This window comes from Centrocercus urophasianus, unplaced genomic scaffold (genome assembly GCF_019232065.1).
Source record: "Centrocercus urophasianus isolate 14NV4802_14NV808 unplaced genomic scaffold, USGS_Curo_1.0 seq_15, whole genome shotgun sequence".
Taxonomy (NCBI): domain Eukaryota; kingdom Metazoa; phylum Chordata; class Aves; order Galliformes; family Phasianidae; genus Centrocercus; species Centrocercus urophasianus.
Window position 1 is genome coordinate 4637854 of NW_024884697.1, and position 13817 is coordinate 4651670.

Here is a 13817-nt window from a genome sequence, read left to right on the forward strand (position 1 = left end):
AGAAGAAAGAATAGTGTTACAGGTGTAGTAATAATAATAGATTTAAAAACATTTTATATACGTCTGAGTTTCCACTTCTTTTTGTCATGTTTTGCTCATCTGCACTCTGTGGGCAGTAGCTTTAATTTTGGAGCTCACAAACTGATACAGCATGGTCTGAGACACCGAGGCCCACATTGGGAATGGTGTGTTGATGTCAGGGCTTCTTCCTCTGTGCTATAACAAGCATGATGCTGATGTTGATGCTTTCTTCTTCCTCAGTCTGGGCTCTACTTAGGCTGTTGTGTTTTTTTTTTTTCTAACATGCTTTGACAGCTGTTTTCTTTGTTGGATTTTAACACTGCCTTACTCCTGAATACGGTGTGTAACATTGCCTTACATATTTTCTCTTTCTTATCCCTAAAACCATGGGCTTGTTCAGCTGTTTGGGGGTGAATTTTTATCGCCGTCACTCTATACTCCATCTGATCCCATCCCGTGCCTCAGCTCTTCTATGCTGCATTGCATGTCACCTTTCTGAGGCAGCTATACTGTATCTGTTCTACTCTGTGCTGTGTGGTTATATGGCTTTGTAAATATTTCATCCTACACAGGCTAACTACTTGTTACTACTGTCTGTATCAAAATTGCACTGAAACCACACGAATATGTGAAGATAAGCAAAAGTAAAATAAATTAGGCACCAGCCACCTGGTCATTAGGAAAATTGCTGCGGCAGCTAAAGCAAAGCTCCAGGCTGGGCTGCACAAGTGTAGACAAGCCTGATCCCAAGGCTGTGCAGGCTCAGCACAAAGCCTGGGGCTATTTCTGGCAGTGGCAATACAGTATTTACTGGGCTACAAGGCTTGAACTTGATGAATGAGATCATTATTTGGGTTTACCCGTTTTTGGCCAGGGACCAAGCTTGGTGACACAGAATGTCCTTTTTGGTCTTAGGATCTTATCGACACCTTGAACTGCTGAAATAGAAAAGGAACACTTTACAGAGCCATTTTATATTGCCTTACCAGTAGTAGACAGGTTGAACAGAAAACAAGAAAGTTGATCTAACTGAGGTAGGTAATTGCTGCCATTCTTCTAAGCCATATGTATTCCATTTGTCTTCATGATATTGCTGTGAAAAAGCTGTTATCCTCCTTTGCAGATAGATGGTATTTATCTACAGTTGCCCTAGGATGCCACTGTAGTCAATGGAGAGACATTGCTGCCTTCATTTTAGTCCACCTGAAGTCTGAATTGCCATCTAAATTGATTATTTCTTTTCACAGGCTAAATAGGAAATCCTGGACACACAGATTTAATAAATCTGAGCCAGAGATTAGAGATTTGTCTATAGCAGATGAGTTTCAGAGCCTGTGCTTTCACAGCTGTTATGAGTAACTAGCTTAGGTTAAATTTGTTTCATGTATGTTCTATATAGGCAGCTGACTTAGTTTAGATTGTATAGTGTTATTATACCCCAAATGAGATGTGTCCACAGGAAGTCTATGGCTGAGACTAGAATTCAATACTTGTATTTCAGATGAGAAGATAATGCCCTAATCAGTTCTCATCCACATAATGTGATGTCAATGGCGCTACTAAATTCTTTTCAATTTGGCTATCACTCCAAACTGTTAAGCCATCTGCTGGTGGCAGCCGAAAAGATGACAATATAATAAATTACTAGAAAAAGTTAAGATGCCTAACATCTGCTCACCACCAAGCTCGACCATCTTCCCTGTATTGATGTTCTGTCATCTCATGACACAGTCAGAGAAGATGCCTGCTCTGAAGTTCTTGCACATTCAAATTAGTTACAGCTGGACCTGCTTTCCAGGCATCCATCTTTTTGTAAATTTCAGGACAAAATAGGGAATAACAATAGAAAAGAGTGAAGTTTGAGGGAGAAAAACAAAGAGTTTCTTAAAATATCCCAGAATGTTCCTGGCTCAGGTAGCAGTCTTTATCTACTCAGTCTTCGTTATGATTGATGAAGAAATATCTAATGATGGCAAGCAGAATTTTGCATGACAGAAATAGAACTGCTGCTTCTTTGGAGCTGCATGACTGTGTGTCCTGGAATTATGCTCTGCATAATTTTGTAATCAAATAACTGTTTGCTTAGAGTAGTGTGAACTACGCCAGTTAGTGCAAACAATGCAAACGTAGTTTAGGTGAGATTATGCAGCTCTGAAGGTGCTGGTCGGCAGGCACTGTTGAGAAAATATACACATAATGTTTACTTAAAACATTCCTGGATCCTCCTTTGGTGTTATTAGTCTGTCTTGAAAATCTGCAAACACTCACTTATCAAAAACTCACTGCAAAACATTAGGCATTTAGCGAAGTCAAATACAGAGTGGTGGATGCCATAGCAGAACACAGTTAATGGTTAAGCTGTGACTTAACTTACATCCAAGTGCAAACATAATTAAATTAGAAGTCCTGAACCAAATGTAGATGCGGACTGCTTAGAATGCAAAGAAGAGTCTGACTCCCATCCTACTGCTTCAGTCTTCCGAAACAAAACTGTAGCAGACAGAAGTCCAGAGCTCAAGTGAACCAGACTGACATTTGCCATGCTGTGGATTGATAACATTCTGCTCATTATTGTGACACGAGCTTGCATGAAAATGGCATGCTCTGAGGGATAAGACTGTAGGCCTTGGGGAGGCTGGTATGGCACTAATTTGGGGAAATTTCCTTACGTTAGGTAAGCAATATCAGTTGCTTCCCAGTTTCCTCTTCTAAGTTTATTCTGCTCCTCTTTGATTTCTCCGGGCATTGTAATTGATTTCTACTATATTCTGAACTGCTCTCCCATGAAGTGTTAGGCCCATGCAACCAGGAGAGGGGTGAGTATGCGGCGCACATCCCTCCATAGCAGACCTCCAGACATGTTAGGCTAGTTCAGTGAAATTCCACTGGAGCTGAATTCCCTTCCTTACAATAAGCAGAAGGATAGTCCTTGCCTTGTATTATTGGAAATAATACAACTAAATTGTGATTACTTAATAAAAAATACAAACATAAGTAATGTAAACACCTACATACTATTGTTACCATCACTTTATTAGTAAAACTACTGAATTTGATCCTGGTAATATCGGACTGGAAATGATCTTCTAGACTGTGTTGCTGTGCGTCCTGTGCTGCTGCATTTCTCTTATTCATCAATAAAAATCAGTTCTTGCAGGTCTAGTTAGAAAGTATTCTCCCCTGTTGTTTTTTGTTGTTGTTGTTTTTCCCTTTAGCAACAGTGTGCATCTTTCACTCTGCTACTTCTCCTTATCTATCTTGTGGGTAGAGCTTTGAATCTGTGGATTTGCGTTCCTTAGGTATAGCAAGTCAGCAAGCTACATTTTAGTTATCATGTTTTGGGAGACAACAGCTGAGATGTGGTGATGGCTGAAACAAGGAGCCAGTGGGCTAGCTGTGCACTTGTAACCTAAAAAGAGTATGATGGACTGTGGTTGAACTGAGATTCCAGCAATCAGTGGACCAGGAAGTGGGCATTCAAGGTCCTATGACTCATTGCCAGCCTGTAGAAATGCTGGGGGATGCTTAGATGTCCTGAACAGGCTGCCTAGGGAAGTGGTGGAGTCACCATCCCTGGAAGTGTTCAAAAAAAGGGCAGGTGTGGCACTGAGCGACGTAGGTTAGTGGGCATGGTGGTGATGGGTTGATGATTGGACTAGATCATCTTAGAGGTCTTTTCCAACCTTAATGATTCTGTGAAAAGGTGGGAGGGCAAAAGACACCCCATATAGACTTGACTTATGTATTAATTCTGCAGAGGCAGAAAAAGAAATCAAATCTGTAGTGGTCACTGGCTCATCCCAGCATGACTGTGGCTGACAATTTGTAATAGGCTGTTAATTTTCCTTATTAAAGGAATTAGTGATAGCGTGCCTTTTAGAATGTGTTTAGGGTGTGAGCTAGCGTATTTGGTAGATAGGAGTGTCAGTAGGTACATCTGCTATATGGGAAGGATAACATTTCTAAGTGAGCTCGGGTGGAATGGGTCTTCCAAGAGGAGTGGACTGAGGTTGCTGAGCAGCTTAAAGGATTTGTACAGAACAGTCATTAATCTGTCATTAGAAAGCGATTGCAAATGCCATTACTTTCGGTCCATCTATAGTGTTTCTCAAGCATGCCCCTGAAAGCCAGACACCATTCTGGAGGTTTAGCAGTAATTTGAATGCAACAAATTGTACCTGGAAAGCACAGATGTTGAAAGCTGAAAATCTGAAGGTGCCGTATGTTTCCTGTAATTGAAAGCAGGTGCCCTGAAGGAAGCAGAAATTCTATTTCACTTTATGAAGTATCTAGTTGGCAGAGCTGGCCAAAAAAAAAAAATACCCTCTAAAGCTTCATTCACAAGGACTGGATAAGGCAGATTAAAGCTGTTGTTTTATGATAACTCTAAAGGGCTCCAGCAAGGGATTTAGGTCATATAGAGTTGGGCACCATAGACAAAAGGAATGAATTCCTTGTCTGTAGAGTTCTGAGCAGTGAATAAATTGAGCTGATTGTACTTAAAGGATGGGGTGAGTAGGAAGACTGTGATAACCATGCCACATGTAGCACTGAAAACTGAGACCAGCATCTCCAGCTCTTTGTGCCTATTCCACTTCACCTCAGGACAAATGCTCTGACCCAGGTCTGCAACAAGAGATACACGTTGAAGTTATTCCACTTATGAGTACTTCACAGGTTGCTCATCTGGTAGGCTAGAAATCTTTTACTTTGGTCACTGTATACAAGTACCCCCAGTCCTGAAAATGAATAAAAGCTATGAAAATTTATCTTTCCGAGTGTGACTCTTTGGGAAGCTGTCTGTGATGTGATAATGAATGACAGAGCGCTGCCTGATTGCCCTAACTGCAGCTCTATCTGCAGGTTATACAAAGCTTTAGGAAAGCTTTCTTATGTTATTAGTTTAAATCTGTGCCTCAGTTTACCAGTGGATGAAGGAAATGCCCCTAGGGTCCTCTGAAGATTATTGACTGTGTGTTTTTGGGTTTTGTTACTGGATATTGTCATAATCCTAAAACAAGGAAGAAATATTAGCACCCCACTGAATTTAGTTGAATTGTATTCAAGCTGAGCACAGCCTCCGGGTGTAGGTTGCATTTTACTTAAGAAGAAAAAAAAAATAAAAATCACACCAAAATGATAGGAAAGCACCCCAAGCCCTCAAATTTATTTACTGCTTCCAGCCAATTTTGTACTACTGCACGTCTGCAAAGCCAGGGTTATTTCCACTCGTTGTCTGTGCTATAGCAAGTGTAGAGAAAACAACTTTGATCAAAACATTTTCCAGCTCTTTCTCTAACATTTCGTTCGAGAAACTGTTTCAGCTAGTGCCTGGCACCATGTTCTTGTGCAGTTATTTCATCTCCCCAGAAAAACACACATCAGGTTCTGGAAGTGCCGACTGACCTGTGTGTGCCAGGCTCAGAACTCTCACTCAGAATCTCCAGCTGCCCTTTGAAGACTTTGCTGCACTTTCACAATTTTCCTCTTTCAGTAATGGCAGACATTTTCTAGGAATTTTTTCTTTTCTTTGCCTGTCGAGCCACCTGAAAGAAAGAAGAAATGTCTATTGTCCGCAGTGTGACAGAGATCATAAATTTTGCTGAGAAAATTGAGAATTATGTTTACTGCCTTTAACTAATGGGCAAGATTAGATAAGAAAATTTCTGCTTCCAACAAGTGAAACAAAAGGCTTGATTTTCAATGGATATTAGTTTTCCATTCTTTCTCGTTTAACTATTTAACACCTTCATAGTGGATCTCACTTCTTGCCATGATTTTAAAAACTAGGAGCTCAGTGTGTACTGAAATGACTGTCCCCACCATTTCTCTCTGCATAGCTTCCTATACAGAAAAGGTCAAAAATGTCAGTCAGATGGTACCATTTGGCATGAAGATGAATATAGAAGCTAAAGAGGATTTAAAAAATACATGATCTGGCATTTGAAACAGAGGGCTGGCAGCTGAGTCCTGCTTTTATTCCTTTATCTGCTGGTGACCTAGCACTTTGCCTCTTACGGGTATATTTCCAGATTTAATAGTTTTTTTGTCTCAGTGTATGGCAGTGGAGAAAATTCTGCAAGGTCAGAGTCAGATTTTCAGAGGGTGAAAGAGCTGTCTGGGCAATGCTACCTCCCTCCACAGAGGCATCTGTGTATACACTGAGGGCAGAAGATAGGTTTTGTGCCCTCTGTGCCTCAGAGATACTGAAAAGTTTACCCTAAAGTCATGCAAATGTCAGAGGAGAGGTAGGCATCCTTGACAGGGCAATCTGGTCCCCTTGTTTCTCATTCTTTATGGTAGAAGGAGGGAAAAGTGGCTGGGTTACTAATGCGACATTTACTGTGGGCTCAATGAAACCAGCCTGAGCTTTAGTGCCTTAATTTTCCCATTTGTGAAACACAGCTGAGGGCTCACCGAGGATTCACAATCCATAACACTTCTGTGTTCAATCTGCCTGCAGAAAGAAGGCAAAGTTAAAAGAGAAGGCCATGTTCTGATCAGCATGGTGTTTGCTCTAAAAACTGCAATATACAGCATGAAAGTAGAGCACTAATACATACCTGGATATGAATATATGTGTGATATGAGAGTGGAACAAAAAGTCTTTTAAAAAAGGAGTACTAGATTCTTATGAGCCATATTTATCTGTGCAGTAATGCTCTTAGGTATTGTTCTTAAGCATCTCTGGAAAGCAGTGAAATATGAGGGCTGTTCCAAAAGGGAAGTGGGGCATGGTGGTGATGAGTTGATGGTTGGACTAGGTGGGCTTAGAGGTCTTTTCCAACCTTAATGACTCTATGATGCTAAGTAATGACTCCTATTTGGTTATGTTGACCCATGATGTTGGCCCAGAGACAGATGTCGATGGCATGGCAGTACAGGTTGAACCTTCCCACCAATATTGTGTTACATTTTGTTCCCATGTGACACGTGGCAGCACAGGGGTAGTCTAATAGAATAGCATCTGACACAGAATAAGGCAAAGCTGTGTCACTGAATTCATTTGTAGGGGAAAAAAGTGCGCCCATTGACATTCTACACTTGCTGAACATTTGTGGAGGCAAAACAGTGGATGTGAGCACAGTGAGGTGGTGGATAATGCGTTTCTGCAGTCGGTCACCTCCAGCAGTGCAGATTTTTACAAGCGCAGCATGCAGGCTCTTGTTCATCATTGGCAAAAATGCATAGCTAATGGTGGTGCCCATGTTAAAAAGTGGTGTTTTGTAACTGAGACTTCAATCTATCAAGTAGTGTTATTGTGCTCTTTGTATCTGTTGTAGTTCCCATGGAAATAAATGAGAGACATTTCTTTTGGAGCATCCAGTTGGTCTTGGAAATACCCATTTTTCAATGTGTATTGTGAAGGTAAGGGGGCCATTGTGTAGGTTGTGACTGTTTGCAAGCAGTCAGGGCTCTATGTCTGTTCCCTCTGTATCTGTTGGCTCACCATTCTCTGGTTCTAATTGCTCACTTTTATTGTTACAGTTGCCTGTTAAAAATATTTAGAGGTATTGATTAAGCTTTGTCAAACAGTCAGAAGCCATCAGCAGTTAGCCAGCCTGCCAAACTGGCTAACTTCAAACATCAGTTGTTCTTAAAACATGATAACAAATGACAATTTTCCAGCCTCCAGAGCTTAGAACGACATGAAGTCAATTTGAATAACCCATGAAAATAACATGAATAATCTTCATGTCAGCTATTTGTCTTCTTCTGGAGTTACACAAAACTCCCTTCTGATGAATATGGGCTTTCTACACTTTTAGTGCCACGTGTTTTACATTTTCCTTTGTCAATCTTGCCAGCTCTATAGTATCACCTTCAGGTATGAATTGTAGAGAAAGCATTAAAATAGTCAAATAGATGGATTAGATTTGTGTGATTAGATTTCTGGGAAATTTCTTTGAGGGAATCCAAGAAGTTGTTGGTTGTTTTTTTTTTTAACTCTGTTGACTTGTATACCTGGAGATTAGCTGTAATTTTGAGGTATTCAATGAGGGTTTCTGGATTTTGAAGCACATTATTTATTATATCAGTTGTCTCATGATGTCTGATCATCTCACCATAGTCCTGAAAATATGAAGAAAACTTTGGGATTAAACTGCCAAACAGCTACTAAATTGTATTTTTTCTTCCAGGTTGTTTATAATTTGGTCTCAGTCTTTCAAGTTGTGTTAGGGCAGGAAGTGGTTCCTAACTACATTTAACATTCACTCCTGTAGTTTTTTCTTTCTCTGTCTGCAGTAATTTCCTTTACAGAAGCAAAGCTAAGGGGTCTGTGAATGGCTGACTTCAATGCCACTTACAGATCCTCCAGAAAACTTACACTTTGTACATTCACATTTCATCCCTTCTCTTAGAGGGTGGAGAGTTCTAGTGCAGGAACTTTCTTCTTAAATTCACGTTACCTCGTTTTTATGATCTTTACAGTGCATATGTAATACCAACTCTTATGTGAAATGCAGAAATAATTTCCATATATTTAAAATATGAGCTGAGTTTGCAGTTTGGTGTAAATTATACATTCCTTTTTTATTCTGGTGCAGAGAAGTCAAGTATCTGCTTTTTTAGGATGTCTAGGTCATCAGCCATTATAAACTGTCCATCACTCATTTCTGTATCCAGTATGTTGCCATATGCAGAAAGCAAAAACCTCAGTTTCTAATTGATGTAAATCACCAGTTGTAGTAAAGCAGGACAGATTTCTGAATGAAATATCAGACATTTCAGTGACATTGTGTCTCTGCGTGGAAGGTGCTCTTTGCTTACTATTAGATGGTTCATAATTTATCAAAACCAAAAGACCTTGATGCTCTCTATCTGTAACATGAGACTAAGCTGCTGCTGTGCGGAACAGGTAAGGTTGTGCTGACCCTGACTGACTGTTTACATATGCTCTGAGATTTTATTTTCTTCCCATCATGATGTTAAGGCTCTCCATTATCAGATCTCATCTTTGGAAAGTATAACTAAGTGCTCCTGCAGCCAGTAGTAATGAGATCAGGTGATAACTCAGGTTGGAAGGTCTTTCAGGAGTCCAGCGTGCTGCTTGGAGCTGGGTCAGCTGGAAGATCAGATCAGGTTGTTCAGGGCTAGGTCTAGGCAGCCCTTGAAAGCCTCCAAATATGAAGAGGGGAATCTTTCTGGACAGCCTGTTCCAGTGATTGATTGTCCTCACAGGGAAAAGTTTTTCCTTCTACCCAATAAAATGTCCTTCTTTTGACAGTAAAATACACTTATTTTAACTTGTTAATTTTGGTTGTTGTCTTCTCAGTGTTGGGCTATGTGAGGGACCTGGGCGTTTTCAGCGTGGAGAAGAGAAAGCTCCCCCCAGGAACGTTCACAATGCCCATGGGAGACTCTTGAGAATGCAGAGCTCAGCTCTTTGCATGCCAGATACTCCCTTACCATTTTATCAAGGGTGGTTTGTTTGGAATTATCTCTGAAAAATGTTTGAAAGAAGATGTTTTAAAGAAAACAGCTATAGTTGTTGCTGTTATGTGGGACTTGAAGGAATTCTTGCCCTCCTTGTAGCCTTTGACTTGGGGTATCTGGCATTGCATGACATCTTGCCCTTTTGGTGTTGCCTGTGTGACTGTGTGATATTGCCTTGGTCTTTTGGACATCTGTAATTCTTTGGCAGTCTGCTAACAGTTGCAGGGAGACTTGCTGTGCTCCAGTTTTCCTTAACAAATATAATATGTTTTTCCCAAACTTGCTAACATACACAAAAATAAGAACTGATTGTCTCAGTTTTTGCATATGTCTGAGTCTTCTCTCCAATAGCTGTCTCACATTAACTTATTCCCTGAAGTTATGTGAATTACTGCTACAAATGGCTAACACTTAAGAAGTGGGGAAATTGTTGTTCAGACAGCGCCTATCAGTCTGACTAGCAGGTATACAAAAACTTATTTCATTGCAAAATAGAGTAACACCCAAAGGCAAAGAATTGCATCCATGTTCTCTACCTGCTTAATAGCACATTTTCTTGTTTTTTTAAAAAAAGTCTGCCAATAAATACACATCTATTTGACTTGACTTCTGAAAAAAACATTTTGGGCTGTGCTGTTGTTTCTTTGTTGCATATCTGCAGGTTTTTGCATTATTTTCCATAATGTTGAGAGAAATAAAAGCAGATTACTAGTCAGGATTGAATATCTAATTTGTATTTCTAAATCTTGCACGACTCTGTTCCCCCAAGAATGGCAAATTACTTGAGCACAAGCTGCAGACCTAAATGAAACAAACTTCTGTATTTGATTTCTCATCAGAGAGAAAGCAGGTGCATGTAGTTATTTAATGAAAAACATCCTTTTCAGTCCCATCAAAGGACCTGCTACATTTATCATTTTGGGGTGGTTGTTACTATTGCCAATACTACTGCAGTGCCTCAAAAACATACTTGAAGACTTTGCAAAGACAGAGCAGCTTCTTGTCCAAAAAAAGTGGGTGCGCTTTCTGAATATGGAGAATCATTCAAGTAAGAAGTGGGGAGTAGGCAGAGGGTGTGGGACTTGAGTTTTTGTGGTCAGAGACAGTGGGTTTCAAGAGCAATGCTGACTAGACAAGCTATGATCTCTTATAATTTAGGATATGGCTTTAAAAAGAGGATTAAATCTTGTTTAAAGCTATTTAAACTTCAAGGCTAGCTACGTAAAAGGATATGAACAGCTTAACAGAACCAGACTGAATGCCCATCTAAGCTAGTGTCCTGTCTTGCACAGAAGCCCATAGAAAATATGTGTGTAAAAATAAGTGCAAGTATGGTGAAAGAGCTCAGGGATTTCTTTTTTTCTGTTGGCTCTCCCAGATTTTGTTGAACTCTATCACAGTGACTTCTGAACCTGAAGGTGTACCCAGTTTGTCTTAACTAATAGCTTTTATTGAATTTCTTTTCCACCTGCGAAGAATTTGGTGGGTCATTCCAGGTCCTCACATACCATGCTTGTTTGAGAGAGAAAAGCTCCATTTACTTTGATGATATCACTGTTTGCTGCTATGTTATTACCATTATTATACCCTCCTGTACATTAATAGAGCTGAGCTATTAGCAACATCCCACACATTCTGTGTTTATGCCAGCGTAGTGAATCAGAAAAACATCTGCCTGGAAGGTAGAAATGTGTTTTAATGTATGAATGCGTCAACACAAAAACTCTAAAACTTCTGCTCTAAGCTCACACTGGAGAATGTGGAAGAAACTGGTGAATGTCTGCGGTTAGAAACTGACCCTTGTGCAAATCCCGCAGGAGAAAGCTCGGATGTCGAAGGTGCCTGTCCACATCAGTGGTAATGAAGAAAGCTGGCACAGTGATCACTTCCCTCAGGAGTAAAGCTGCAGACTGTGACACAGGGATGCACACACTGTGTATTTGGTTGGCATCCACAGACTGTTTTGTCATTAATTTAGGTCAGTGTTGCATTGCTTGAACTCAGGATTCAGTGCGGGGAATATTTAAGGTAATATTGCTACATGTGTTGTTTGTTTGTTTCCCAAAAGCCTTTCTTGGATTTCTGAAATAATTTAAATGTATGCATTTAGGATGAGTGGTATTTGTTAAGTGTGGTGATACCTGATTGGAATCAGCTTGAAGAAATTGGTGGAGTGATACAATAGAGGAGAGAGAGTACACTGAACTTCTACTGCATAGCTTAATAGGCTCAGGGGTCAGAGTGATCCTCCTGTTGATACCATGGATTTTGTCAGCGAATGCCTCTCTGGATAAACAGGAATGTCAGCCAGTGCAGAACTATCATCCTGACAGATGTGTGCCGTAATGGCATCCACAGACAGGTCTGATAGCAAAACAGAGCTCAGATGTTTCCTAAGAAACTTATCTCATTTCACAGTAACAGGAGGTTTTAAAAGTCTTGTTTTGTAATGCACCTATAATAAAATGAGGTCTTCTGAAGTTGACTACACAGCCTTGCTTGAAAAGCCCAGGGATTTCTCAGGCCATTCTGTCCATAACTTTCATTCTTAAGAGTAAGATGAGACAGAATTCCCATTCCTCTTTAATCCCTCTCACCCCCTTTATCTTTTTAGGCATGAAAAAAACTTGCAATGTATGCCAAAATAGAAAGTTCATCAGAAACCAGGCAGATAAGGAATCTCACGGCTGTAGGAACAGCAGCGTTGCAAGTATTTAGTAACATCACAGCAGCCTTGTTCCACATTTGCAATTAATACACGTCTGTGTTTGCATTTGTTATAGGACTCTTGACAGGACCAACATAACAAGAAAAACGAACAACCTGAGTAATAAATCTCTGGAGGCATTCAGCAAGTGCCATAGGGCTCATTAATCTTGATTATTCCCCATAATAGATAACTTCACAAATCAGCTATTCTCCCCAATCATGCACATAAGGATAATGTATATATAATAGCCTCCCGTACTGTAAAACCCCAAATAGAATTTCATTTTTTAAATATAAATCTTGACAAATGCAAGACAAATATTTATTGAAAGGGGATGGGCATGAATAAAAATGAGCTGGACTGAAACAAGTAGAATAGAGACTTGTGAAAAGAAGGTGGCATCTTTTCTGATTGCGTTTTTGTTTTGCTGTGTTTCTCAGAGTTATGATGTCTCTATTTGAATCAAGAAATTTATTTATTTATAGCCTGAAGTAGATGGGATTTTCTTCCTGAGAGTTTTGGCCAGGGAGATAAAGGAGGCTGCAGCTGCAGCCTTCATGCATGCTCTGTGAGGAACATAGACAGGAGAAAATAGAAGCAGCTGAGAAACATCCTGAATCCCAGACATCTTAGCATTCATAATTTATGCTACTAATTCCCTCTTTTTATTGTAGTCTTCCCAGAAATTTCCTTTGAAAAGTGCCAAAATCATCAGAGGAAACCATGGTTCTGATCTGATGTGTTTATCAGTTATTCCCAACTGCACCTGAAAAACGCTATCAAATCGTAATACATCTGTGAAAGATGTTGCATTCGGAAGAAGAACGTATGTGATCCTTTCGGTAAGGTAGCAAAGCTGCTCTGATACCCATAGTGGGTGCTGGACTGCAGGCTGTGCTTCAGCCCACTGATCAAAATACTGAGGTTATCTTGAAGCTAATTGTGCAAAGAGAAAAAAAAAAAAAAAGGAGATATTTGAACTCTTAAAAATGTGTAAAATATACTGTTTTGAATGCAGTTGATATTGGAAGAGGATAAACAAGGTTGTGGGAGGGAATAGATTAACTTTCTTTCATAGAAGACCAGTACTTTTATATCTTCATAATCACAGTGATCCGAACTTGTTGCTTAAGAGTAAGTTCTGCTGATTGAAGTTTTGCAGCTGTAAAGCCATACTCACAGGTTTTTATTTCTCTTATGCAGGATAAAGCATGTGATGTGATTGCCCTCATCTTTGCCTGCCCCATTTTGCCTCCTTTTCTGTCCCCTCATGTTCACATGCTCTCAAAACCCAGGATTTTGTTCTGTGACCTGGGGCACAAAAATAGCAGTTCTGTGTGAGCAGAAAGAATTTAAAAGACTAACAGCTGAGCTGCTTTAGGGAGGGTTTCCTCTTCTTGTTCACAGCCCTCATTCCACTCCTCATAACAAGTCCTGAGGTTATATTTTCTTTAAAATCTAATAGAAAAGAATGCATGCATCGTCTTTCAGATTTAGAACAACTTGAGTTTTGGATCCACTTGCTTTTCCAAGACCTGCTTTCAATTCTACTTCTTTAATTCTTTTGCATGTGAATGGAAGACCTGCCCATAAAGTATCACACACATTTAACAGAGAACATTGCACTCCAGTGCTCTGTCTCTGTTCC

The 13817-nt window shown here is 40.0% G+C and overlaps 1 protein-coding gene across 7 annotated transcripts in view; it reads left to right on the plus strand.

Annotated features, from left to right (window-relative positions):
* Window positions 1–13817, plus strand: part of CELF2 (CUGBP Elav-like family member 2) — a 364188-nt gene that overhangs the window by 171952 nt on the left and 178419 nt on the right. Inside the window, exon 1 of one of the 7 annotated variants that reach the window (XM_042815511.1) lies at window positions 7305–7389. The exons of the other annotated variants lie outside the window; for them this stretch is intronic. The gene's annotated coding sequence lies outside the window, so the exon portion shown is untranslated. Of the gene's footprint in view, window positions 1–7304; window positions 7390–13817 lie in introns of those variants that run through there. 7 annotated transcript variants of the gene reach the window in all.